The sequence below is a fragment of the Rhineura floridana genome, chromosome 3 (assembly GCF_030035675.1).
Source record: "Rhineura floridana isolate rRhiFlo1 chromosome 3, rRhiFlo1.hap2, whole genome shotgun sequence".
In the NCBI taxonomy this organism is placed as follows: Eukaryota; Metazoa; Chordata; class Lepidosauria; order Squamata; family Rhineuridae; genus Rhineura; species Rhineura floridana.
This window is the reverse complement of record NC_084482.1, coordinates 97,728,299-97,753,637: the sequence shown is the minus strand read 5'-3', so window position 1 is coordinate 97,753,637 and position 25,339 is coordinate 97,728,299. Positions and strand designations below refer to the sequence as shown.

General features: G+C 42.3%; 1 protein-coding gene and 1 pseudogene across 11 annotated transcripts in view; one reads left to right on the top strand and one right to left on the bottom strand.

The window, feature by feature from the left end:
- FGF1 (fibroblast growth factor 1) overlaps positions 1-25,339 on the bottom strand; it is a 140,425-nt gene that overhangs the window by 64,041 nt on the left and 51,045 nt on the right. For 3 of the 11 annotated variants that reach the window (XM_061616991.1, XM_061616992.1, XM_061616987.1), the window contains exon 2: positions 13,361-13,450. The exons of 7 other annotated variants lie outside the window; for them this stretch is intronic. The gene's annotated coding sequence lies outside the window, so the exon portion shown is untranslated. Of the gene's footprint in view, positions 1-13,360; positions 13,454-25,339 lie in introns of all 11 variants that reach the window. One more of the 11 variants, XM_061616988.1, reaches the window with a different exon arrangement.
- LOC133378774 (ATP synthase subunit d, mitochondrial-like) lies at positions 9,367-11,650 on the top strand (annotated as a pseudogene).

The window sequence follows — 25,339 nt, the reverse complement described above, 5'->3', positions numbered from 1 at the left end:
AAAGAGTTGCTCAACTATATTAAAATTCAAACTCATTTGGGATAGCTTAAAGGAGGCCTAATCAAGCATGTTTATAGTCAAAGCTGAACTTTGCTCATTTTCAGGATTTTTTAAATGTTGCCCTATCAATTTAGAGCAGGAATGGGGAACTTGTGGCCCTCTAGATATTGTTGACCTACAACTCCCAATATCCCTGACTATTGGCAATGCTAGCTGGGGCTGATGGGAGTTGGAGTCCAACAGCATTTGGAAGGTCACAGGTTCTCCACCCTTGCTGTAAACACTATTATTTTGTCCCTCTTCATTCAGGCATATAGATTCCCCCTTCCAGTTTAGCTTGCAGAATATGACCTAGGGTTGCCAGGTGTCCGGTTTTTGGCCGGAGTTTCAGGGAAAAAAGGGCCGTCTCCGGCCTCCGGCAATACTTTGCTTAAACTGGATGATCTCCGGCTTTTCATTGGCCGCCTTCCCGCCCTTTGTCATTGAGGCAGGGAGAGCTGGTGCCACCGGGGCCGGGCTCTGTCTTCCCAGGCAGCAGCCTGTCTTGGACAGGGGCGGGCGGGAGCAGCAACGAGGGGCTGGCCCTGGGCGCACGAGGCGGGCGCTGCTTAAAAGGCCAGTCGGGCGAGCGCGGCGCTGTCATTCTCCCTCCTGCTGTGGGCGCCGCTGGGCGGGAGTGGTCGCGATGGAGCTCGGCAGTGGCGACGGCGGCGGCAGCGGCAGCATCTCTGGCTGGGGAGCGCATCGCGGCCACTGCCGCCCAGCGGCGCCCACAGCACGAGGGGTGAAGCGGCCGGGCGTCCTCGGGGCTAAGAAGGAGCTGGCCCCGTCCGGCGTCCACTGCTGCTGTGGGTAGCAGGCTGGAGAGAGAGAGAGAAAGAGAGAGAGGCTGGAGAAAGAGAGAGATGCTGGAGAAAGAGAGATAAAGAGAGAGAGGCTGGAGAAAGAGAGAGATGCTGGAGAGAGAGAAAGAGGGAGATGCTGGAGAAAGAGAGAGATGCTGGAGAGAGAGAAAGAGAGGCTGGAGAAAGAGAGAGATGCTGGAGAGAGAGAAAGAGAGAGATGCTGGAGAAAGAGAGAGATGCTGGAGAAAGAGAGCGATGCTGGAGAGAGAGAGAGAGAGAAAGAGAGCGATGCTGGAGAAAGAGAGAGATGCTGGAGAAAGAGATGCTGAGAGAGAGAGAGAAAGAGAGAGATGCTGGAGAGAGAGAGAGAGAAAGAGAGCGATGCTGGAGAAAGAGAGAGATGCTGAGAGAGAGAGAGAGAGAGAGAGAGAGATGCTGGAGAGAGAGAGAGAGAGATGCTGGAGAGAGAGAGAGAGAGAAAGAGAGAGATGCTGGAGAAAGAGAGAGATGCTGAGAGAGAGAGAGAAAGAGAGAGATGCTGGAGAGAGAGAGAGAGAGAGAAAGAGAGCGATGCTGGAGAAAGAGAGAGAGAGAAAGAGAGAGAGAGAAAGAGAGAGAGAGAAAGAGAGAGATGCGGGAGAGAGAGAGAGAGAGAGAGAGAGAGAAAGAGAGAGATGCTGGAGAGAGAGAGAGAGAGAGAGAGAAAGAGATGCTGGAGAAAGAGAGAGATGCTGGAGAAAGAGAGAGATGCTGAGAGAGAGAGAGAGAGATGCTGGAGAGAGAGAGAGAGAGAGAGAGAGAGAGAAAGAGAGTGATGCTGGAGAAAGAGAGAGATGCTGGAGAGAGAGAAAGAGAGAGAGGCTGGAGAGAGAAAGAGAGAGTTTGGCCCTAATCCTCAATTTCTTACTATTTCCTCTGGATAATTGCACTGCTGGAAACAGACAGAATCATCATGTAATTGTCTTTTCTTGACAGGATGTGGGAGTGAGATTGAAATGACAACAAATAGGAATGTGTGCCATTGTTCCATTTTTCTGCACATTTCCCATCTCCCCAAAGCAGCCTTCCCCAACCTGGTGCCTTCCAGGTATCTTTGGGCATACAGCTGCCACCAGCTAACATCTGGAGGGCACCAAGCTGGGGAAGTCTGCCCTAAATTGTCAACTGCTTCAGGTCTATCAGATCTAAGCATATGGTCACCCTGTTGTGGGAAAGTTCCCATTAAACTGACTCGTGTTGTCTCATTAAGTCTCTAATGTGGCAATTTAAGCGAACAGACCTGATCTTGTTCTGGGTTTTGGACTTCCAGCAGGGGCTTAGACTAGAAGGACTAAAAGGCCCCTTCTAGCTCTGTGATTCTATGCTACATGTAAGTGTGTGTGTGTGTGTGTGTTACACACAAACGCACAGGCACACACACAAGCATACTTTTTTTCTTTGATCAATTTTGCTTAGAAAAAAAGTGTCTTGTTCTTGTCAGTTGACTTCCTTTTTTATTCTTTGTATGTACTTAAACAAGCTGGTCTGTTTTAAAAGAAAAGCTTGGTGGTGTTTGTGAGAGCCCACGAAAGAGCAATTTCAGGTAACTGCCACAGCCAAATGGTTAAGAATTGGCCTTATGACATAATGTGTACTGGCTGGTCTCTACAGAATTCCAAACACCATTTCAGACTTAAGGCTGCCATCTATTATCCCAAAGGCAGCCAAAGTAGCATCCTCCAGATATTGTACTAAAACTCCCATGAGCCCTATCCTGCTTGGCCAGCAATCACAATAAAGTCCAAAAACTTGACTGCATCTGTTTAATTATATGCATGGAAATGGAAATGGACTGCCTTCAAGTCGATTCCGACTTATGGCTACCCTATGAATAGGGATTTCATGGTAAGCAGTATTCAGAGGCGGTTTACCATCTAAGGCTAGTACTCCCCACCTGGCTAGGGCCTGCTCAGCTTGCCACAGCTGCACAAGCCAGTCCCTTCCTTGTCCGCAACTGCCAGCTGGGGGAAACGGCTCCTTGTGACTATGCACCTTGCCCACAGGTGGCAGGGCACATAATCCCTGAGCCACTCACTGTGGGGGTGATCTTTAGCTGGCCCTTGACATCCAGGAGACACGAGTGGGGATTTGAACTCATAGACTCTGGACTCCCAGCCAGGCTCTCCTCCCCACTGTGCTATACCATCTGTTGCATGAGCATACAGTTAACATACAACTGACTTCATAGCACCATGCAGATAACAACTGGCTCACTCTGCATTAGCATAGCTGCTGCAAGCACTCTTAGTTCATTTTTACAAGATAGTTCAACATGCTATCTTGTTCATTAAAAAAATGCATTCATTCCTGACTTTACCTCTTACCACTTCTCCAGGCTGTAAAAAATAAAATAAAACACCTTCCACTTTCTTTTTTTGTATCTTTAATTCAGTTGTTGTTGTTAATGTGCCTTCAAGTCAATTTCAACTTATGGTGACCCTATGAATCAGCGACCCCGATAGCATCTGTCATAAACCACCCTGTTCAGATCTTGCAAGTTCAGGTCCGTGGCTTCCTTTATGGAATCAATCCATCTCTTGTTTGGTCTTCCTCTTTTTCTACTCCCTTCTGTTTTCCCCAGTATTATTGTCTTTTCTAATGAATCATGTCTTCTCATTATGTGTCCAAAGTATATGTGTCCAAAGTCAGAGGAAGGCAATGGTAAACCACCTCTGAATACCTCTTACCATGAAAACCCTATTCATAGGGTCACCAAAAGTTGGGATTGACTTGAAGGCATTCCATTTCCATTTTCCATCCATACTCCCTAAGATGGTGAGAAGGAATGACCTTGTCACTTCAGCTGGACCTCTTTTAGGTAAGATTTCTATTTTAATTTCCAATCAGAAAATTTTTTTTGAATGGTATGCTGCACGCAAGCGTGGTTGATACAATGTATCATGCTTCATGACATCACTAGGGCCCGCCCCATGATGTCACTAGGGCCCGCCACGTAACATCACTAGGGCCTGCCCCATGACGTCACTAGGGCCCGCCCCATGATGTCACTAGGGCCTGCCCCATGACGTCACTAGGGCCCGCCCCATGATGTCACTAGGGCCCGCCCCATGACGTCACTAGGGCCCGCCCCGTGACGTCACTAGGGCTCGCCCCATGACGTCACTAGGGCCCGCCCCCATTTTCTCAGGTTTTTGGATGGTTCCGACCTGGCAACCCTAATATGACCCCTTTCCAGAACCTTCTTTCCCAAACTGCTCTTTAAACCCACACCAGTTGAAAACATGCATCTGGAAGACCACAGGTTAGCCATGTCTAATTAAGAGCAAAGCAAAAGTAGGACCTTTGATGAAGCACACCACCTGGCCTTTGCAATATTTCTGCCTGGTGAGTTGTGAAACAGGCTGCACATCTGTGCAATTCAAGATTAATTAATATACTCCTTCTTTAGTTACTGATAATACGTAATAGGAGAGTGCAATGACTATAATTGTTAACTCTTTTTCTTTGTGAACAGCCATATGGTTCACTTCCTCTCTTCTATAAAAAGAAGATGCAAATACTGTTATCTTACAGCCACTAGACAATTCATGCTGTGTTAATAATCACAGAGAGCTAGCTTCTGTATTCAGAGTTAATTTCAATGTTATTAGCCTCTGTTGGGTGAACAACATTCTAGCAGCATTTCACCCTAGCCTCTGCTATGAACTCCTTCTGTGGAATCAAACCAAAGATTTTCCTCCACAGTCATGAAAGGCATCTGCTTACCTAGTGACAATGGAGTCCCAGTAAGGTTCCTACAAAGGAATTGTCTGCTGGAGCTTAGCATTCTCTTGGCAAGACTCTCACTATCAAGCTGCTGAACTAGAAGCGGTCAGATGAATCCATTGATTCATTAGTAGGTCAAAAGAAAACATCAAACCGGGCAGCACCTTTTGCTTCAGGGATCTGTGAGCATGTATGGTAGGGTGTAACTAAAAAGCCGCCTGACCAATTCCTTCTACGTGGACAACTGAAAAAGAAATGGTGAGGCAGGCCAACTGGTCTTTGCAGTGTTTGTGCCTGGTGAGTAACTTAATGATGATACAGTAACTGGGATTGTGGAATAGTTCTAGTAGAAAGAAGTTTACATTATTTGTAGGCTCCAGAAGAAAAATAAATTGTGGCTTATTGAGCTGAGGCAAAAGAATGTTGACTGACTTTACTGTTTTCTGAGTAATCATGTGTCCAACCAAGCCACATCAAATGATGTTATCATTGCTTGAGTCCCTTTAGTTAAAATGGAAAGTGTCATTAGTCATCGTGGTCAACAGAGAACATCAAACATGCGGGCAGAGACCTACCACAACAAAAATAGTCATTCTGTTCTTCTGATACACACAGTAGCCTCTATACCTGAGAACGTGAAAAAGGTTAAGCTTCGGCTGTTATGGAATGGTTTTGACCCCTTGATGAAAACTCAGAAATGTTGATACTCAAAAGAGCTGTTGTGGGATAGTGGTTAGTATGCTGTACTTAAACTGGAGATTCAGATTCAGGATCCATGCTCAACTATAAAGCTAAGCGGATGATAGTGTCCTTAGGCCCATCACTGTCTCTTAAACTTGCTAGGTTGTTGTGAGGAAAGATATATGTCACCCTGAGCTCTTTGGAGGAATGGGGGGGGGCAAGATTTACTCCTGTGATCTCTCTTTACATTACCTTATCTTAGGATTCAAATCAATGTTGATATCTATCTACTTCAGAATGTATAAACCGCTCCACATTGAGCGAATACCCGAGCAATGTCCAAAAATGATTCTGATTCTAACCTTCTCTTGCTGGAGTTTTTTTAATGATTCAGCAAATGTCACATGGAAGTGTTGTCAAAGTGATCTGAATACATTTTAGATCCAAGTTTAACTGTTGAGAAACGGTGATAGTTTTGAACAGAAGTCACTGTAGAAAAACAAAATATTTTATTCCTTATTGACAACCTTGTGAGGTTAAATGGGGCCAGATAATCACACCACCTTCCCCTTCTCCACCTCTCCTTTCTTTCTTTTTTTCTGTATGACACAGGCCTAAATGTCAGACCACAAAAACAATACAGCTCAGGTTTGTTTGGTGTCTTTCTGCAGGTGTGGCTTCCTTAGCAGAAAGATCCTGTCCTGAACCACCTCCTACAGAAGTAGTTAGCCATTTCCTCCTGCTCCATATGTCAGAAAAATAGACCAAAGCAGAAACAACAAATCTCCCCTGGACCAAGGCGAGGCATTTAATGCGTTTATTTCACTATGCCATTTATAGACATCATTCTGTCCCTTTTCCTGTCTCATTTTTTGCGTATTTGGGGCCTGAAAATATAAATGCCCAGTTGTTTGTGGTCAGCAGACCAGCCACTCATATTTAGGCCTCATCCACTGAACTCAGGAGTTGACACACTCTGGGATGCATTCCATCTTGTGGATTTTGCTGCTGTACATGCAGAAAGGCTCCATCCAATACTATGTTGTGTCATGTTACTTTATTTATATGTAGCATTTATATATTGTCCAGTCAACAAGGTCATCTGGGCAGTTTACTAAGTTAAAACAGTAAAATTCAGCTAAAAACAATCAATACCAAAAAATACAAAAGAAAAAAAATAGACCACCACAAAAAGCATAATAAAACCATCATAAAGCCATCACAAGGCATGACACTATTTGTGTAATAGTGCAAATTTGTTGTTGTTGTTATGTGCCTCCAAGTAGACTACGACTTATGGTGACTCTATGAATCAGCGACCTCCAAGAGCTTGAGACACAAAGTCAGGCTAATGGAATATCCAGGCCTGGGTTCTGTTTCTGAGACCGACCAGTTTTAAAAATCATACAGATCTATAACATGGGCTGCTTTATGTTTAGATACCTTTTACTGACTAGTTTCACTCTGGAAGAGTCAATGGAGCTATTTTTCATTTCTCACATTGCATATGTGTGTTTTGCTTTCTCATCAATGTATTTGTAAGTTCTGTGGCCGACTATCACAATACACTCTTATTTGGGGCTGCATTTGAAGATACTCGGGAAGCATCACACGCTGCAGAATGCTGCTTGATTGCTTCTTAAGAGGTGTGAGCAGGTGGTAGCATATTCAAATAGGTTTGTGAGAAACATCCTGGCTACTAAATGAACTTCTGAAGTGCTGGTGTCAGCCTTTAAAACCCTACACATTGTGGTACCTGCATGTCTCAGAGAGCAGTACTCTGTATGTAGATTCCCTGATATGTTCAATTACAATCCTGCTGAGAGTCCAGACAAGGAAAGCAATTGGATTAACTGGAGACAAAAGGGTGTTTTCTGCAATAGTCCTGAGGCTTCAGAATGACCATGCAGAAGACATGCAACAGTCCACCTCCCTTTAGTTCTCCAGAAGAAATGTTGGTTTGTTATTTTAGTATATGTTTTAAGGTGATAATTATTTATTTATGTATGTATTTATTTCATTTGTTGATCACTAGGCAACTTACAACAGATTTTAAAAAAATAAACAGCATTTTTGTTTTTTCAAAAAAAGATAGAGTTGTCTTGTTATTGATTGCTATTAATTTGGGGTGCTAATTTCAACATTGTACCATCAGGGTCAAAAACAAGAATAAAGCTCAAGAAGCTTAATGTTTGGCAGTACTTTTCAAGAAATTTCCCAAGATAGAAAGATCAGTTTCTCTAGAAAAATAAAGTTCACCCCCAAAATAGTCTGCATCCCCACTCTTAGAGCTAGTCTGTGCAAAATAATAAATTGCACGGTAAGATTGTGCCCCATGATATTCTGTTTAGCAAGTTAGCTAAATGTGGGCTGGATAGAACAACTCTCAGGTGGATCCACAGCTGGCTACAGAATCGTACTTAAAGAGTGCTTATCAATGGTTCCTTCTCAAACTAGGGGGAGGTAATGAGAGGGGTACCGCAGGGCTCCTTCAACTGAGCAGTGTTCCCCAGTGAGAGAACAATCCTGTGGATGTTTACTCAGAAGAAAGTCCCACTATGTTAGATGAGGTTTACTCCTATGTAAGTGTGCATAAAATAGCAGCCTTCATTCCCCCTCCCCCATCCTTTATTAATTTAGACACCCAAACAATGAAGTCATAAAATGCAAATCCATCCATTGCAATGAGGGGAAAATTCTAAATAAACAACCATTCATTTCAATAATATTTCCATTATAACATTTCAAGTTCATTGCAAACTGGACAGTGTTGATCACAAAAACCAACACAATGTCAATCATTATTTTTATCATTTTTTCAAATATATAAGGTGGAATCAGAGCTAATGTCTGCTCAGAGTCTGACAGCTAATAACTTTCACAGGATTGTTAAAGACATGCTCATGATCCATTTGTAAGCATGTGGCTCTTAGATAGAAGCTTTATAATTGGGATATAATTAAACTCAGGGACTAAATTGCTTGAGGGGGATGTACTATGATGATTGATATTAATTGACATTAGAATGCTAGGTTTCTATGAATGTGTATACATGACTTTAACACGTCTTTGTTATTTAACAAATTTATTTGTTACTCATAAAAGACTTCATTGATTTTAAACTGAAAATAAAACATACATATTGTTGCATGCCACCCCAGTCTCCAAGCAGCCTCCAAGAGGTCTTCTGTATCTTTAAAAGTTGTGCAGGAGGAAGGGAGAATTCCACCTTGTGGTTTTTCCCATTACAGTGTTGCAAGAACACCTGCACTTGGCTGACTTTCTCTTCTCCTAAAGATACAGGATCAGTCTCAGGCCCTGAACCTGGTAACCCTAATATGAAACAAACGACCTGAGATATCCTCTTTCTTCCTTTTAGCTTTTGCCAATTAATTCCTAAACACCATAATACTGTATACTTCTATGGCAACCAGTTTTGAATATGATTACACCTATATTAAAAAAGATATAAAAATTCTGTGATTCTCCTAAAAAAAAATTTTTTTTAAACCCCCAAAAGTATTAGATTGTATCCATATTCATGCAAGTACAAGTATGTTCTCATAACAGGGCTTTTTGACCCTGTCCCCACTAAAGATCTCTGAACCCCAAGAAACCTCACCTGAGGATTAGGGGACCTTCAGGAAAGCCCTGGATGTGGTGTGAGGGGCTGCAGGAGGTGAGACAAAAATTAGGCAAAAGCACCTTGTGCAAGTGGAGCAATCTGGATTCATATGTAAAGAGCAAATCATGGTTTTGCTTTTAAAAACATGATTTGGTGTAACAGCTGAAATGTCTTCTAGAGCCTTTCCCCACTGAAATGTCCATTAAAGCTAATGCAAATTTACAGAACACAAACTTGCACAGGAACTGGCCCCGATGACCCCACCACATATAAAACCTACACTCCAATGGTCTGTGTGACTTGGTCCTTGGTGTTCCCCAAATACTTGGTGCCTTGAAAATCATTTTGTGGGGCAAAATGACTTAGGGCTGGCACTAGAGGCCTGCATGCCAAGGAAATGAGTCTCAGCTTGTCTTTGACTCAGAACTGTTGTGCATTAGCAGAACATTGATGCACAATGCAGGGGACATTAACATGCGTTTGGTAAGGTTTAAACAATGAACTTTAACAGAGAAATAAAAATTGGGCTGTATATACACATTTTATTCTAGAATCAGCAGAGAGTGAGTTCTCTTTTTTTCTACTTAATCCACAGACAATCTAGATGCATATTTTTTGCCCCTGAAAAATATTTCTTGACAAATTGCAATGTGTACATTTGAAAACAGATGTAGATGGTGCCAGCAATGGGGAGCGTATGTGTGTCCACACTTGCCCAGTGATGTTAAGGGTGAGGGTGAGGGTTTTCAAACACGTAATCTAATCAAGGGGGGATTTTCAAACACCTACCTGTCTGAATGACAGTATCTGTAATCAATCTTGATTGAAAGCAACAAGTTGAGGGTGGGCACGAACAATTCTGTATTGAGAAAAACTACCTTTTCGTGATATAAATGAGTATGTGGACAAGCAGACTTGATCTCTCAAAGTCTATTATTTAGGTATGATTAAAAGATGATTGAAAATGGAAATGGACTGCCTTCAAGTCGATCCCGACTTAAGGCTACCTATGAATAGGGTTTTCATGGTAAGCAGTATTCAGAGGGGGTTTACCATTGCCTTCCTCTGAGGCTAGTCCTCCCCAGCTGGCTAGGGCCTGCTCAGCTTGCCACAGCTGCACAAGCCAGCCCCTTCCTTGTCCGCAACAGCCAGCTGGGGGGCAACTGGGCTCCTTGGGACTATGCAGCTTGCCCACAGCTACACAGGTGGCAGGACATGTAATCCCTGAGCCACTCACCGTGGGGGTGATCTTTAGCTGGCCCTTGACACCCAGGAGACACGAGCGGGGATTTGAACTCAGACTCTGGACTCCCAGCCAGGCTCTCCTCCCCACTGTTTATAGAAAATACTTTTTTTCTAGTACTGGTTATACCAGAGGTGGGTAACCTTTTTCAGCCCAAGGCCCAGATTCTCTGGTCAATTCTTTGAGGGACAAAAAATGAAGTGGGTGGGACCAAAGGCCATTTTCCCAAGGATGAACACAATGGACAGTTTTAATACTGGTCTAGGAAAGGTGACTACTTGAATTAAAGATGGTATGCAAGTTTGAATCTTTTATTATTTTGAAAGTAGGAGACTTAATTCTGTGAATACCACTATTTGGAAAGATAGATGACTAAGAGGGAGCAGATGTTTCTTTCTGGCTCTGTTGGATACCTTTATAGCCCAAATGCTATGCTTTGTAAATATTAAAATATAAATTAGCATATGCATCTTTTGTGATGCTAATTATGTATTATATTATATCACCCAAGCTGGATCCCTATAATGATTCCATTAATCACCTAAAAATATATGCACGTAATTGTGATTAACAAAACAGAGGTTTTTATTGTATTACCAAAATGTTTCAGCTTCTACCTTCATCAGCTGCTAACACACAAATGTTGTTACCAAGGTGGCAGTTGTAGAGCTTTGAGGATGGAATGCTCAGAGGGGCTTCATTTGCAGAAGCTAAGTAACGTTTGGACTGTCCTCCAGTTGGACTTTTCTATAACAGCTATAGAGATGCCAACAGATCCAGGAGAATTGACTAAAAGGGAGAACTTTTGGATATACTCTCTGGACACACTGGCACCACATGGCCTGAACCTGGAGGCCCTCTGAGCATTCCATCCTCAAAGCTCTATAACTGCCACCTTGGTAACAGCATTTGTATGTTAGCAGCTGTGAAGGGTTGCTGAAGAAAGTAACAGTGGCTTGCTGCAGAGCTACTCTGAAAGCAAGACTGGATAGCATGTGCTGAGGGAGTGCCTCGCAATCAGAAACCCATGTTCAACGCCCTGAAAAGATGCAGTGATACTCTTCTTTGCCAGAGACTGTCCCAGCCATAGATTGGGATCCTTACAACACTTCAATTGCCAAAGCTGGCATGGTGGATGAATTTGAGAAAAATCTCAAGACTCAAGGTTCTTGAGCCTGTGGATACCCAAACAGCTAAAAGAGATGCCCAGGAACAAGAGGCAAACAAGAGTGTTGCTGCCTATACGCTCCTATGGGCTCCTTCTAGGAGGAAGGGCGGGATATAAATAAATAAATAAATAAATGCAAGCCTCTAAAGAATGTATTGTCAAGTATGAGAAAGCTTAGAAACTTGCTAAGAAACTTGCTTCTTTTTGACCAGATGACAATGGATAATTTGCAGGATGCATTTCCTGAAAGCAGGTTGGACGAAGAAAAATATCCATATTGGCCCCACAAGACTATTTCTGAACTGGAAAAGCTGTCTCTCTGAAAGAACTTTGCAGCATCCATCTACAATCTCCAGAAGTCTGTTAAATAAAATAATTGTATTGGATTAAAACAACCCCCCTGCATCCTGGAAAATTGAAGGATCTGGCTGAAGAACACTCAGAACCGCTGTCTATTCTTTGTGCAATCTTGGAGAAAATTCTGGAGCAGATTATAAAGCTGTCAGTCTGTAAGCACCTTGAAAACAATGCAGTGACTACTAGAAGCCTGCCAGACTAATCTTATCTCATTTTTTTTATCAGGTAACCTCCTTGGTAGACTGTGGGAATGCCGTGGACATAATATATCTCAACTTCAGCAAAGCTTTTGACAAAGTGCCCCATGATATTCTGATTAGCAAGATAGCTACATGTGGGCTGGATGGAACTATCAGGTTGGCTACAGAATCATACTCAAAGAGTGCTTATTAATGGTTCCTTCTCAAACTGGGGAGAGTTAATGAGCGGGGTACCACAGGGTTCAGTGAGTGCTCTTCAACATTTTTATTAATGACTCGGATGAGGATGTGCAGGGAATGATTATTAAATTTGCAGATGATACAAAACTGGGAGGAATAGCTAATCTGGAGGACAGAAACAAAATTCAAATGGTCTTGATAGGCTGAAGCATTGGGCTGAAAACAACAGAATGACATTTAACAGGGATAAGTGCAAGGTTCTATGCCTAGTAAAAAGAAACCAAGTACAGTTATAAGATGGGGGATACTTGGCTCAGCAATACTACATGCAAGAAGGATCTTGGAATTGTTGTTGATCACAAGATGAATATGAGCCAATAGTGTGATGTGGCTACAAAAAAGGCAAATGCTATTTTAGGCTGCATTAACAGAAGTATAATCTCCAAATCACATGAAGTACTATTTCCCCTCTGTTTGGCACTTGTTAGGCCTCGCCTTGAGTATTGCATCCAGTTTTGGACATCGCACTTTAAGAAAGATGCAGACAAACTGGTAAGGGTCAGAGGAGGGTGTGACGTCCTTCCCTGGTTCTCCCTGTCAGGTTCCCACCTGCTTGTGGCTACTGCCTTTCACTAGGCACCACCAGGGATACCACCAGTCCAGACCGTCCTTTATATGGTTTCTCACTCCGCTCTAGCACAGATCTCACTAGATCCCCCTGCTAGGCAGAACCACCAGTCACGTCCTATAACCAATACTCCCAGAGACTTTGCCTGAGTCTCTCTCTAGCTGGTTACTTTTGTGACTGCGTGCTTATGCTGTTCCCAACCCCCTTGTATCTTTATAGATAACGCATACAACTCTGGGTTGCTCTGGATACTTGAATTGTTATTATTCCTCCCTTCACCGCTGCCACCATTAGATACTGTTTCTGTTCAGCCTTGGTAATTACCTTGCCCTCCCTTCTGGTATGTATATCCCTCAGCCAAGGATCAGGCCTTTGGTAAACCAAATAAGTATTTATTAAATATCAGAAATAACAAGATTAGTTTTAGAATGTTTCACAAGCGTATGGTTTCATCTATTCCTGTTTTGTACTTGACTTATTATTAATCAGAACTCCAACTCCCTCTTTCTCCACACTCCCAACATCCACCCAGATTCAACTGTCATTCTTCCATTTATACTCCCAGCCATTCAAACGCTCAGCCAATCATCCAGCATTCTACTGCTCATGTACTCCCCCCTCCTCTTTCACTCCACTTACCATATGTCTTCTATATAAACAGCACTTACCATATTTACACTATAAGCAGGAACATCACAGAGGGCAATGAGGATGATCAGGGGACTGGAAACAAAGCTCTATGAGGAGAGACTGGGCTCCTGCTGGGAGGAAGGGCGGGATTAAATTAAGTTAAATTAAATTAATTTAAAAAAAAATAAAAATAAACAGGGCATGTTTAGCCTTGAGAAGAGAAGACTGAGGGAAGATATGATAGCACTGTTCAAGTACTTGAAAGGTTGTCACACAGAAGAGGGCCAGGATCTCTTCTTGATCACCCCACAGTGTGAAACATAGAATAATGGGCTCAAGTTACAAGAAGCCAGATTTTGGCTGAACATTAAAAAAACCTTCCTAACTGTTAGAGCAGTATGACAGTTGAACCAATTCCCTAGGGAGGCGGTGGGCTCTCCAACACTGGAGACCTTCAAGAGGCAGCTACCTGTCAGGTAGCCACCTGTCAGGAATGCTCTAAATAGGATTCCTGCATTGAGCAGGGGGTTGGACTCAATGGCCATATAGGCCCCTTCCAACTCTACTATTCTATGATTCTACAATTTGCACTACTGTTTCCTTCTTACAACCAGGACTTTCATCTCTTTGTCTTGCTCAGTTTGCAGAGTTTCCTTTTTTACCTGCAAAGGGAATGTCTTTCAAATATTCCCATATAGAGTATCTCTTACAATCAGAGGTCACGACAGTTTGAGAAGTTAACTGTGGGAATATAGAAACTTGCATGATGGAAACATGTATAATCTCTTCTTCCCAGTACTGGTCTTTTCTGTTTCATCCTGTCTCCTCCCCAACCTTACAAAAACAAAGTAGCAAACAAAAATGAAATGCCCATGACTGATAAATCAAAGCAGAGTCTTTGCTTAGCTTAACTGGCAGATGATAGCATTTTATTTTCATGAAGTGAAAATGAAATGCTTATGTGTGGTCGGTAGAGTGTAAATATTAATATTTGCAAAATGATCAAACTTCTTTTTTTCATAGAAAGGCCTCCTTAATATATCTGGCATGCTACAGCTGATCTTCTCCTCCTTGGGGTGGTCAGACTCCCGCCCTCCAGCTGATCTTGCCAGAGGAATGGAAGATCAGCTATATCGTGCTGCAGCTAATCTCCTCCTCCTCTGGGGCGGTCAGACTCCCACACTCTAGCTGATTGCGCTGGAGGAGGGGAAGATCAGCTGTAGCATGCTATGGCTGATCTTCTCCTCTACTGGCGCAATCAGATGCCCCCGCTCGAGCTGATCGCGCCGGAGGAGGTGAAGATCTGATTTTCTCCTCCTCTGGTGCGATCAGTGGGTTAGGTTCCAGACCTCCACGCTACAGCTGATCCGCTTTTCAGCGAGGGTCTGGAACCTAACCTGCCGTATGAGTGGGGCCCTACTGTATAGTACTAATGTATCAATAGTATCATAGTGATATTATAGTGTCCATTATGTACTGTTAACAGAAGTTATACTATCACTATAGTTTATACGTATGGTTATTATTGTAGACTGCTTATTTTCTGTTAACCACTTTGAGCACAAATGTATTGGTGTAAAATGTGGTATATAAATAAATTGACTTTGAGTGTCACTAAAGTGCCTGTGTCCAGATTATTTAATATTCATCACATTATTCTTTAAAAGAAACAATATTTTGTTTTTGTTTTTTAAAACAAAGAAATAAAAATCTGATTTAAATTTTAAATATCTGATTTATTTTTTTTAAGTTCCCCATCTATTCTTATCCACTCTGGGCACACACTTGTGCCAATGGCCTGTTTTCGCCCCCAGCTGGTGTGGATTTCAAGAGGAGTTTGGGAAGGAAGCAGTCATACTCTGCAAGCTAATCTATGGAAGGGAGGAATCTGTGCCTGAACAAAGAGAGGTAAAGTAACAAAGTTTACAATAACTGCTACTGCATTAAGTACAAAAACCAACAGCTTCTACTGGTCTGCTTTAAAACATGCTGGTGTTTTGGTCTTGGTTATGGAACTGGGTGTTTTTTCCTAGAAGCCCAAGTGACCCTCTTCCCCTGATCCTCTTGACCAAACACACACATAAACACACACACAAAAGAAAAGGAGTAAATGAAGGGTTCTCAGCACTATGACACTGGACAAAATTATAAGCTTGCACCGCCAGTACTTTTAGCCCACGCCTCCTTCAAAAAATAAAATAAAAAATAGTCTGGGTGCCTTTATAATTGAAACCTGTGAATACACACACTTTTTCAGTTGTGAAAGAGCCCATTCTGAGAATAGAAATCTGCTCCCATGAATATATGCTGTGCTCTATTCCCCCATATCTATTTATTTTATTTATTTATTTAATTACATTTCTAGACCGCCCTATAGCAGAAAGCTCTCAGGGCGGTGTACAACAAATAAAATCACAATTAAAATATGAGCAAGTGTGGAAAAAAATATATATATATAGTACAATTATAAAACATTAATAAAATTGCCATTGAGATTTATAAATTAAGATCATATTAAGTTTAGAATGTTAAATTAAAATATTTAAAAATTTACAAAATTTAAAAAGCCTGGGCGAAAAGGTAAGTTTTTACCTGGCGCCGAAAAGATAACAGAGAAGGCGCCAGGCGTATCTCGTCTGGGAGGGCATTCCATAGTTCGGGGGCCACCACCGAGAAGGCCCTAGATCTAGTTGTTGATCTCCGGGCCTCTTTATGGGTTGGGACCCGGAGAAGGGCCTTCGACGTCGAGCGTAGTGAACGGGTAGGTACATAGCGAGAGAGGCGCTCCATCAGGTATTGCAGTCCAATGCCGTTTAGGGCTTTATAGGTAAGAACCAACACTTTGAATCTGGCCCGGAAACATATCGGTAGCCAGTGCAGCTGCGCCAGGACAGGTGTTATATGGTCAAATTTCTTTGTCCCAGTGAGAACTCTGGCTGCAGCATTTTGCACTAGCTGAAGTTTCCGAACCGTCTTCATAGGTAGCCCCACGTAGAGTGCATTACAGTAGTCCAATCTAGAGGTTACCATAGCATGGATAACTGAGGCAAGATGCTCCTTGCTCAAATAGGGTCGTAGTTGGGCTACCAGCCGGAGCTGGTAGAATGCATTCCGTGCCACCGAGGCTACCTGAGCCTCAAGTGACAGGAGCGGATCTAATAAGACCCCCAAACTACGTACCTGTTCCTTTAGGGGGAGTGTAACCCCATCTAGGACAGGTCGAACGTCAACCATCTGGGCAGAGGGTCCTCCCACCAACAGCATCTCAGTCTTGTTAGGACTGAGTTTCAGTTTATTAGCTCTCATCCAGCCCATTATCGCGGCCAGGCAGCGGTCTAGTACATCAACAGCCCCACCTGACGAAGATGAAAAGGAGTAGTAGAGCTGCGTATCATCAGCATATTGCTGGAAACGCACTCCAAAACTCCTGATGACCTCACCCAGCGGCCTCATATAGATATTAAAAAGCATGGGGGACAGAACTGAACCCTGCGGGACCCCATATTGGAGTACCCAGGGACTCGAGTAATGTTCCCCCAGCATCACCTTCTGGAGACGATTCCCGAGATAGGAGCAGAGCCACCGCCAAGCAGTGCCTCCCACTCCTAAATCCGTAAGTCGCTCCAGAAGGATACCATGGTCGATGGTATCAAACGCCGCAGAGAGATCAAGGAGAACCAACAGAGTTACACTCCCTCTGTCTTTCTCCCGACAGAGGTCATCATACAGGGCGACCAAGGCCATTTCTGTACCAAACCCCGGCCGAAAGCCTGATTGAAATGGGTCTAGATAATCAGTTTCATCCAAGAGAGCCTGGAGTTGGCGAGCGACCACACGCTCTAGAACCTTGCCCAGGAATGGGACATTTGCTACTGGCCTATAGTTGTCCAAATTATCAGGGTCCAAGGAGGATTTTTTTAGGAGCGGTCTCACCAAGTCTACGTTAGACTTACATACATATACACACATACAGGCCATAATGGTAAAAACAGAAATAGTTTGTAAGGAAATGATTAAGTACTCCTTTCCCTGAGCCATTTCTCTGCTCAGAATTCCCCCTGAAACTATTTTTTCTTTTAAAGGGGACTTACAGATGTCTGCATATAATATGCAGCAAGTCCATAAGTTCCTACTTTTACTAGCAGAAAGAAAGATAAATGTACTGAACAAAATCCCATGTCTCCTGAACTTTGCACCATACATACAGTTATAGAATCTTTGTCTCTTTCCATGAGGCTTTAGATTCTGTGAGGGCAATCTGGAACATATGAGAGATTGTAAACCCAGATGAAAGCCAGTGTGGTGTAGTGGTTAAGGTGTTGGACTATGGCCCGGGAACCCTTGAATACCGCTTACCATGAAAACCGTATTCACAGGGTCGCCATAAGTTGGAATCAACTTGAAGGCAGTCCATTAGGCAAACCCAGATCCTGGGAGACCCAACAGGGATATTTCAGAGTTGGCTATCAAATGCAGAGCTTGGAAAAGTTACTTTTTTAAACTACAACTTCCATCAGCCCCAGCCAGCATGCACTGGATTGGGCTGATGGGAGTTGTAGTTCAAAAAAGTAACTTTTCCAAGCTCTGATCAATTGAGCTAAGAAATTTAGTGCACACTTCCTTCACTATAGTACATCAGTGAAAATGCTTGATCACAAATAAAAGTCTGTACTGCCAAACAGAGAACAGAATTAAAATGCAACCTCTACATTTCAAGGCCTCATCCAAATGCCTAATCTTATTGTCAAGCAACTCAAGCTATTTCATGCACAGCAAGTAACTGATTGCAAAATGTAACGATACTCGGGGTCATACCTACCTGTCTTAATCCCAGGAAAAGTACACAATCTGGAGGGTTTTGCCAAGAAATCAGTTATAACAAACAAATACACAGGCTCTTAACAGCTGAGGCATCAACTTCTGGTGACTAATATCGCCTATATGTGTATTTCTGAAAACCTTGGGCTCTTCATCCCATTCTGAATTGATTCATGCCCCCACTGCCAGGGTTTAAGGGACAATTCACACTTTCAAATGTAAAAGGTGTCCATATTTAAATGATAAGATATATGCACAGTGAGCACCATCAATTGTGAATGGCTCATGCACATTTAAATAGCTGGATTTTCTTGCCACAAACATTGAAGTGAACCCTGATTCTTTCCCAGTTGTTGCTTCTGTGTATTTTGCAAGGAAATGTGTCCATTTAATTAAACTTGTATTTGTATGTGTTTTGATATTTAACTTGAGCAGATTTTGCACCTGAGTTCCATAAACATGGGTAAATTGGCTGTAAGAGTTTCTTCTCTTATAAACAGTATGGAAATGAGCAATGTGCCAACAGTGTGCCAAATTTTTTAAAAATAATTTAGTGCTGTTCTAGCCAACCTGTTTATTGAGCATTTATCCTGATTATATGACTTCAACTATTTAATGAGCATTCACTCTATGTTTACGGGGAGGCTAAATTATGATGCATCAAAGCAAGTGTTATCTCACACTTTCCAATGCATTTTTCCATCACTTTCCTTAGCACATAAAGTCTGATCTTTATGGAAGTTGTTGTGCAAGGCCTTCCATTCAATTACGCAACCTGAATTTGCTTGCATGTGATTGAATCCCAACCAAAAATAGGGACAAACTGGAAGCACCCTCGGAAATGAAGCATGAGAGAAAAGAAAAGCATCACTCTGCATTCTAATAGGTTTTATTTTTTGAACCACAAATTTAGGGCTGATTCACACACCACTTGTTATCTGATTACTTCATGACTTGGAGCTCAATGTGTGAACTGCTTCCTTCCATTGAAAAATGTTGTGCTTAAGTGACATCAAGTGATATGAAAACTGTGTCAATCTTTGATGGCTCATTCACACACGCAAATTATCACTCTATATTGCATTCTTCAAGCACTAAACATGCATGTCTGAATGATTCCCCCCCTTCATATAACAGCGTGTTGTTCCCTATTCATTATTTTGTGGATCAGAAAAGCTTGGGGAGACACTGAGCTAAATAGATACACCAAAAGGCTCATGTGGACTCAGCTGAGTAGAAGATAGAAGATTGAGATTGTGTCATTCCTAAAATAGTCATGGGTTTGTGTTGGTTGGCAGCAAATGAACTGGTCTCCAGCAGAGGGTGCTCAAGGTAAAGTTGAAAGCCTTGCAAGATAGCTGAAGGAAAGGGAACAGGTTTGTTGGAATAATAATTCCAAATACCTGGCGGTTTTGATAAGATCCCACCCAGTTTTTCACAATGCTCAGGTATTATGGGAAGAAAGGGTAAGGAATGGCAACTGCATTCACTAGTACATAGCACAGCTGGAATGTACTGACTTTGGCACATTCTGCCTGTAATGGAGAAATTTTGAGGAGTTACTGTGTTAAATATTATCTCTTCAATCAGAGCTTTCTCTGTATCTTTCTAGGGAAACATCTCAGATTTTTATTTTGTTTTGTTTTTGCATTTATAAGCCACCTTTCAAGACATCATACATTTATGGTTCTCCCTTTTTATCCTTAACTCTGTGAGGTAGGCTGGGCTGAAATAGTTATTGGCACAAGGTGATCCAGCTTTATGGTTTGTCCTTTAAACATAGAGAACATACAAATATTCAACCCGGACTAAATCATGTAAAGAGAACATGCCCGGAAGAACTTCCTTCAGGATGTGTAAGAGGTACAATTTCTGCTCTGTTTGAGTTAACGGACCCCTTGGCTTAGGGTAGTTGCACAGCATCATTTTTTTTGCGATTCAAAACTAGATTCCAGCTCTTAGCCTTGAAATCCTTCACCTTGCAGCTATTATATCATTAGACAGGATGTTGACCGGAAAGTCCTGTACGTTTAAATCCTGCAGAGGTACTAGTCTATGAGGAGCCAACTGCAAGTGAGGACTAAGCACATTAATCGGCTGTGAAGAAACTTTACCCTTACTACTTTCCCTAGTGCAACGGTGAACAGTACTCCGTTTCACAACTCTCTGGCTGGGCTCAGTTTCTAGGTGCCTAAAGAGTTTCCCGTATTCCATTTTCTTATAACTCGGGAACTTATAGTTCTTCATATTTTTACTCTTTTTACTCTTTTTTAAAATTGTGGAACTCCTGTTCCTAGAGGTTTCAGTTAGTTTCAAGTTGGATGCCTTTGAAGGGTTGACATGGGGCTTGTTTTGACTTGGCAATATGCCCAACTCCTCTCTCAGCTGTTTCGCTTTTACAGCTGTTAACATTTCAATAAGAGAAGTTAGCAGACTATTACTTTTGTCTAAAAAAGATTTAATGAGTTCGATATCTTGAGAGATCAGAAATAGCCAGCCTTCAATTGGAAATTCCTCTGTGTTCACTGTATCCAGTTTCTCAGGACGCTCTTGCGTATTTATCTCGACTTTATGGCAGATCGCCTCTGACTAGGGGGACAAATCATTTTCCTGATTGTGTAAAATAGCTTGTGACGATAAGCAGAGAGGATTGGGTTGGTTCACGGCCTGAGCCAGTGAAAGTTCACATGCTAGATTAAAGTAGGCATCGTTATCCATAGCATCCTTGACTTTACAGTCAGTTGATAACGAGGGCATTGAACTTGTCAAGGATTATCAATACCTTGGCACAATCATTAACCAAAATGGAGACAAAAGTCAAGAAATCAGAAGAAGGCTAGGACTGGGGAGGGCAGCTGTGAGAGACTTAGAAAAGGTCCTCAAATGCAAAGATGTATCACTGAACACCAAAGTCAGGATCATTCAGACCATGGTATTCCCAATCTCTATGTATGGATGTGAAAGTTGGACAACGAAAAAAGTAGATAAGAGAAATATCAACGCATTTGAAATGCGGTGCTGGAGGAGAGCTTTGCGGATACCATGGACTGCGAAAAAGACAAATAATCGGGTGTTTGAACAAATTAAACCAGAACTATCATAAGAAGCTAAAATGATGAAACTGAGGTTATCATACTTTGGACACATCATGAGAAGATGTGATTCACTAGAGAAGAAAATAATGCTGGAAAAAACAGAACAGAGTCGAAAAAGAGGAAGGCCAAACAAGAGATGGATTGATTCCATAAAGGAAGCCACAGACCTGAACTTACAAGATCTGAGCAGGGTGGTTCATGACAGATGCTCTTGGAGGTCACTGATTTCATAGGGTCGCCATAAGTCATAATCGACTTGAAGGCACATAACAACAACAAGATGCCCTTAGTATCCAAAGACCAGTCTAGGCCTGTGCAATCCTTTTTGGTAAGATTCTCTTCCCTTGTCATCGTCTTAATGAGGAACTGGGTGATTTTCATCTGGTTGCCACTCCCATTTAAAGGAACATCCTGAGAAAGGGGGATTCCCAAGTCCCTATATTCCTTTCTTGTTAACACCATTTCTCTAAAACTTTTACTTCTAAAGTTCCCTTGGAAGTCAGCCTTAAATTTCAAGGGTGTTCGAGTGAAAGTTATAGTCAAGCAGTTGCAGGGCCTCTGTACGTTCATTCTCCGCTACCGCACTAGACTATTGACATTCGGTTACCAGCATGGTCAGCTTCCAGAGCAATGCGAAGAGGGTTTCATGGGTTTTTAACAGTTTATGAGTCACACAACCTTCTTGCTTCTTACTCTAAGCCCACCGAAGTTTATTCTTTCATGTCATTCATGTACAATCTTGGCTGACTTAATTATTCTTTTGACTGGGGAGTCTTTCAGATAAGCAAGGGCTGGCAGAATTTATAGCACCGTGCAATCGCCGCAAGCAATTTGTGCAAGCTATAAGTTAATTCTTATCATACTCCTTCCTCCTCCCTCCCAGAGCTTGGAAGTAACTCGTTATTTTTAACGAGTTACTTTTAATTCGTTACAATTTTAAATAACGAGTGGGTAATTCCATTACATTTGGCAAGTAACGGAATGACTAGTAATTTCCCTACTTTTCAGCTTCAACTTTAACGTTTCCACGTTAGGTTGGACGTTACTTGGGGGCGGGAACAAGGGGAAGTCAGCTCCTGGCTGTGATTGGTTAACACAAGACATGTGCCTCACACTGATTGGACCTCTGCGCAGACTCTCTCTTCCCTCGTGATCTGTGTTAGGAGGCACGATAGAAGAGATGAATAGGCAGGGGGAGCCTGCTAACGTCTGACTCTGAGAGGAAAAAATGGACGCCGGAGGAAAAAGCCAGGGCAAGGAAGGCAGACTGGCGAAGAGCTGTGGAGGTGAGTGACGATGATTTGTGTGTGTGTGTGCCCCAGTGTGTGTGTTTTCGGCTGGAGTCTCTGGTTTTGGGGGGGGGCTCCGGCTCTCTGGCTACCACCCCTTACTCTCTGGACTCTCCGCTTCAATTTAAAAAAAAAGTTTCTAGGTGGTCTAATTCCCGAGATATACACCAAAACGTAAACCCCCCCTGCACAACTTTTTTTTAAACAGATCATGCTCTAGCTACAACTCCCATCAGCCCAATCCAGTGGCCATGCTGGCTGGGGCTGATGGGAGTTGTAGTTTAAAGTAACTTTTCAAAGCTCTGGCTGCAACCCCACCCTTTCATGATTGTGAGTAAAGTGCAGACTTGTGTTTGTGTTGTAAATCTCTCTCCCTCCAACCCTATTTTTAAAGAAATTAGGCAGGGTTTATCACAGTTTTTATTATGTAGGAAACTAATACTCATTTTTTTAAAAAAATGAATGAAGTTTATTTATTTATTTTTATTATTTTATTTATATCCCACCCTTCCTCCCAGTAGGAGCCCAGGGCAGCAAACAAAAGCACTAAAAACACTTTAAAAATCATAAAAACAGACTTTAAAATATATTAAAACAAAACATCTTTAAAAACATTTTTAAAAGCTTTAAAAACATTTTTTTTAAGAAAAAATTTAAAAACATATTAAAAAGCAATTTCAACACAGACGCAGACTGGGATAAGCTCTCAACTTAAAGGACTTGTTAAAAGAACAAGTTCCTTATCACTTGAGGCTGCAGTTTTCCCTGGTTGAGTAAGCCCCATTGAATACATTGGGACTTGCTTCTGAGTAAACAAACATAGGATTGCACTATAAATATCTTTACAGGTTATATAAATAAACATATTTGATAGTCATGCTTATATAAATATTTTCATAGAATCATAGAATAGTAGAGTTGGAAGGGGCCTATAAGGCCATCAAGTCCAACCCCCTGCTCAATGCAGGAATCCAAATCAAAGCATTCCCGACAGATGGCTGTCCAGCTGCCTCTTGAATGCCTCCAGTGTCGGAGATCCCACTACCTCTCTAGTAATTAGTTCCATTGTTGTATGGCTCTAACAGTTAGGAAGCTTTTCCTGATGTCCAGTCGAAATCTGGCTTCTTGCAACTTGAGCCCATTATTCTGTGTCCTGCACTCTGGGATCATTGAGAAGAGATCCCGTCCCTCCTCTGTGTGGCAACCTTTCAAATACTTGAAGAGTGCTATCATATCTCCCCTCAGTCTTCTCTTCTCCAGGTTAAATATGCCCAGTTCCTTCAGTCTCTCCTCATAGGGCGTTGTTTCCAGTCCCCTGATCATCCTTGTTGCCCTCTTTTGAACCTGTTCCAGTTTGTCTGCATCCTTCTTGAAGTGCAGAGACCAGAACTGGACACAGCACTCAAGATGAGGCCTAACCAGTGCTGGATAGAGGGGAACTAATACTTCACATGATTTGGAAACTATACTTCTGTTAATGCAGCCTGATATAGCATTTGCCTTTTTTGTAGCCACATCACACTGTTGGCTCATATTCAGCTTGTGATCAACAACAATTCCAAGTTCCTTCTTGCATGTCGTACTGCTGAGCCAAGTATCCCCCATCTTATAACTGTGCATTTGGTTTCCTTTTCCTAAGTGTAGAACTTTTACTTCCACCCAGTTTTGTCATGCTGTGTCCCTATAAGTATCCAATTGCATACTATGGTTGTACAATACTTCCTTTACATTTTAAGTATGCTGTGATGTTCCTATATTAATGTATATATGGTAAGTGTTGTTGTTTTAGAAGATACATGGTAAGTGGAGTGAAAGAGGAGGGGGAGTGAATGGGCAGTAGAATGCGAGATGATTGGCTGAGTGTTTAAAATGGCTGAATGTATAAAAGGAAGAGTGAGAGTGGAATCAGGGGGGAGAAGAGAACTGAGTGGATTGCTTGGTGGGGTTTAGAGAGTTGTTTACCAGGAGGGAGGTGGAGTTCGGATTAGTATTGAGTAAAACCATATGCTTATGTGCCTTAAGAAGAAATCTTGTTAATCTTGTTAGCTTTGTTATCTGTAATAAATACTTAATTTGGTTTACCAAAGGCCTGATCCTTGGCTGGGGTTTCACAGACCAGAAGGGAGGGTAAGGTAATGACCAAGGCTGAAGGGGAACTGTAACAAATGGTGGCAGCGGTGAAGAGAATAACAATACCAGTATTCAGAGTCTCTGGGAATACTAGTATTGGGACGTTACTGGTGGTTGCCTAGCAGGGGGATCTGTTGAGATCTGTGCTAGAGCGGATAGGTAAACCATAAGAGAGTGCGGTCCGGACTGGTGGAGTCCCTGGTGGTGCCTAGAGACAGGCAGTAACCACGAGCAGGTAGGAACCTGACAGGGAGAGCCAGGGAAGGACGCATCACATATGCCTTGGGGTAGTCATGGTTCTCCATTGTTTTCATCCTGAGGGGCAGATAGGCTGAGAAATGGTGAGTAGTCCATGGTCACCCACTACATTTTATAGCTTATTTTCATTTTGAAAAATTAATTAAAACAATTTACATGCAGACAAAATTTATTAAGCGGATTCACACAATATGTGTAAAGCACATCCAACTCGCATTTAAAGCGCATGACTTCCCCTAAAGAATTCTGGGAAGTGTCATTTCCCCCTCACAGTTATAGTTCTCACCACTCTTAACAAACTGCAGTTCCCATGATTCTGTGGTGGGATTCATGTGCTTCAAATGGGTGTTGAATGTGCTTTAAAGGAATGGTGTGGATCTGCCCTAGGTATGATGTTCATTCAAGAGTGAATTGAAAAGAACAATTT